Source organism: Cryptomeria japonica, chromosome 1 (assembly GCF_030272615.1).
Source record: "Cryptomeria japonica chromosome 1, Sugi_1.0, whole genome shotgun sequence".
Lineage (NCBI taxonomy): Eukaryota > Viridiplantae > Streptophyta > Pinopsida > Cupressales > Cupressaceae > Cryptomeria > Cryptomeria japonica.
This window is the reverse complement of record NC_081405.1, coordinates 671,248,644-671,252,497: the sequence shown is the minus strand read 5'-3', so window position 1 is coordinate 671,252,497 and position 3,854 is coordinate 671,248,644.

Here is a 3,854-nt window from a genome sequence, read left to right as displayed (position 1 = left end):
GGCCCAATTTACACTTTTATTAAACACGAGTTTGCATTTAATGTTTTGAAGTGTTTGTATCAAATCGGGTTACTTTACCCATTTATTCTATAATTAGTGCCCTAATCTTTCATTATCATTTTCATAGACAAGTGAATAGCTCGATTTTTTCAAGATTCTTTTATTGATCAGGGTATGTGTAGACGTATAAATCTAACCACTTTCTTAAATAAATATTTAATATTTATTTTAACCCCATCCCCCCTATTAATTAAATCTTATTTAATTAATTTCTTCATTTTCATCTATTTGATTAAATAAATTATTCAATTTATTTAATTAAATTCACCTAAACATTTTCTAGCCTTTAATTAAATAAATCACTTTATTTAATTAATTCTCCTTTCTTCCTTTTAATTAAATTGACCCTTGCATATAAATAAATCTAATTTATTTATAAAAATCCCCCCACTTGTATTTATGCAAGTTGCATTTATTTTAGTCGAAATAAAACATTTTATTTTAATTAAAATTCTTTTCTCCCACTTGCCCTCTCCTACATTTCCCACTTGCCTCCTAATCATTCTTCTAGAACCCATCTAATCCTAATCAATTAGCTGTAATTCCTCTAATAATGTCATTTCCCTAAATTTGAGGAGGTCGCTTCTCAAATTTGGAAGAAAGTCTTCTAAATGCATTAAGGGTTTTATTTTCTTCAACAAGCTAACTTGTTGAATTCCCCAAATTTGGAAGGACTCTTACGAATTTGTCCCCAAAGTATTCTAAACCATTAATGGTTAATTCAACCTCCCTTAATGGTTAAAGACTTTCTCTCTAACTTAACCCTTATCTAACTCAAGGGTCTCATCAAGCACTCATGGTTTTGACCCTAGTTATCCTATTAACCCTTGCACAAAATTTTACCCCTTGGGTAAAAGCTTTATCCAATGGATGACCCTAACCTAACCATAACCTTACCTCCTAAGGTAACCTTCATGTCTCCTCAGGCATTTAATGCCTCTTGCATCTCCTCTCAAGCTACCTCTTATTGACAATTGACACCATTTCATTGGTGAAAATTGTAAACATGGATTGAGTAACTTTCAATCCTAGCCCTTGTTGAGATTATTCAATCTTAACCCTCCATTGCCCTATTTTCCTTATAAATAGAGCTCTCATTCCTCATTCTCCATATCCAAGTTTCATGCATCTACATTATAGTCTAATTGTATTAAGAATTTTAGCCTCTCTTTGTTAGAATATCATCATAGTATTTAGAAGCATTTTCATATCAATAATATATCCATGCTAGTATATCATGTTAGGATAATTTAGCTTAATCATCATAGCTTTTAACATATCATATAGATCTTAAAATGTGTTCATGCATATAGATCACAATATCACTCGATCTTGGAGTTGTCATTCCTAAGTCATTTGCTCAATGATCTGAGAGCAAAACATTGGCTTTAGGGATCCTGTGAGATAGAGAACAATGGGACACCCCTTGGGAAGTTAAACTACTTTAAATTAGTTTATACTTGCACTAAGAGTCTCATTGGTATGTAGGTCATTTGATCTCAATTTATTTTTTTTGATCACCACATTTTCCCGCATATAATATGTATTGATTTCTCAAAGCTTTTATCTTTTTTTTTTTGCTTTGTTGTGCCCTAGTTTTTATGTATTGATTGAAATTGAATTTGAAACCCGATACATATCAAAATATGCATCGGATGACAAATCCAATTTCATTATTTTATTAATGATATGTATCACGATAGTGATAGGACTGTATGTCCGTCACACACCATGATATGTATCATGGTGTGTGGTGGGCACACACCCCCATTGTTCTTTTTCCCCTTGTTTTATTGTTTATAGCAGTGATGCTTGGGTGGGGATATTACCCCAAACCTCACCACAGTCCAGGATTGTGGTGGTGATCGGGGTTGTATCCCCGTCCCACCCTTTTATACTCCTTTCATCGCAAGAAGTGGTGGTTGAGTTTGTAAGCCCGACACCCACCATTCTATGTGCAGTGATGGTGGTCAGGGTTACAAATACAACCACCATGTTTTCGTTCTCCTCTTTTGTTAAGTGTCGGACAGGGTTCTAACCCCGCCCAACACTATTTTTAATTGCCCTTGTTTTTCATAGTGTCGATTGGGGTTATAACCCCGCCCGACATATCTTTGGCATTTCCTTTTTCAAAGTGTAAATCAGAGTTATAACTCCAATATATACTTTGTTCATTTCGGTTTTATAGTGTATATCAGAGTCATAACTTTGATTTGTACTATTATATGAGTTTTTCTGTAATGTATTTGGAGTTATAACTCCGATATATATTATCTTTAGATATTACTTTTTATGAAATGCAAATCGGACTTATAAGTCCAATATGCACTTGTCTTGGTTTTTCACTTAAACAAGCGCAAATCGGACTTATAAGTCCGATTTGCATCCAAAGCACACACATCCAAATTGATGATTTTTGATCAATTTGTGATCGATCGATGAACTTTTCCTACCCAATGAAGATTTTTTTGTGAAGGCTAATCATTTAAAATGATGATCTTTTCATGATGCAATACATCTATTGCAAATGTCAGGACCCTCACCGAGCAAGAAATCAATGAAGTTCAAAAAACAAGAAATACATCCAGTGTTTCCTTCTTCAGTGACATCAAACATTGGCAATATCAAGGACGTCGAGATCGGTCATGTGGATCTCGATGAGTTCTTTAATTGGGTGAAATCGCCACCAGTTTCCTACAAGATGGATCCCACCATAAACAGTGAAATTCATTTGGTGGCTGCCTTTCCCATGTCAGCTCAAAATCCAAAATTCGTGTTGGCTCTTGCCAACATATATGATTCTACCACCAGATCAATGAAGGATGCATATGGGAAGACACTCATTAAACTTGATGAGGATTTCTTTGATAAAAATTTCAAGTGTTCCCCTATAGATCAATATGAGGATATTGACATGCAATCAGCAGTGGCTTATTTTGATAAGAATTTAGAGAAATGTTAGACAAATATGAATGATAATTAGCTAAAAATACCTAGGGCTACAATTTCTAGATGGCCATAAATTCTTCCCCACGGTGACTTTATTGAGGAGGTCAATGACCTCATTACTCTTCTCAGTGGAGTAAAAGGCCTCTTGACTTCTAATACTTACTATAAATGGATGTATCAGTACATTCATGTCATCAGGCATAATAAAAATAAGATCTATTGAGGCAAGAAAATTGCAGATGCTCTATGTGAAAAATTGACTAAGGTGCCCACCACCTTAAAATTCTATATGACTTCTTATCTTGTGTATGCAGCTGCCTCGATGAGGAATTTTCCAAGATTATCTACCACAGGTAACAAGAGTCAAGTTCTTGTTTATAAGTACTTCACTCAGTTCTCTCTCAAAGAGTTTACATCATTTCAAGAGGGTAAATGATGCTCTCTTTGCTCATTACATGTGTTTATTTGATAAGGAACTTCAGAACAAAAGAGTGTTAGATGAAGCATGGAAGGTGGTGAGTGAATATGGTTTCATTTTCCTTTAATCTCCTCCCTTCACATATATCAGGATTGGATTCTTTGATGGAGAACCATTTATGCTCCCAAAGTATATGTTAAAAAGGATCATTCTTATTGAGATAGCTCGTCAAATTATTTCTATTCATGAACATCAATCTGGAGCTCATAAGAAAGGTCTTAAGTTATTCGTCGCCATAGGAAGATACTCCATTAATTCCATCTATAAGACTTGTGCCATGGAGGAGGAAATGAGGAGAGTGACTATGAGATTCTTCAAACCCATAAAGTTCTTCAATTATAGGGGTACGAAGAATAAGATTAAGAAG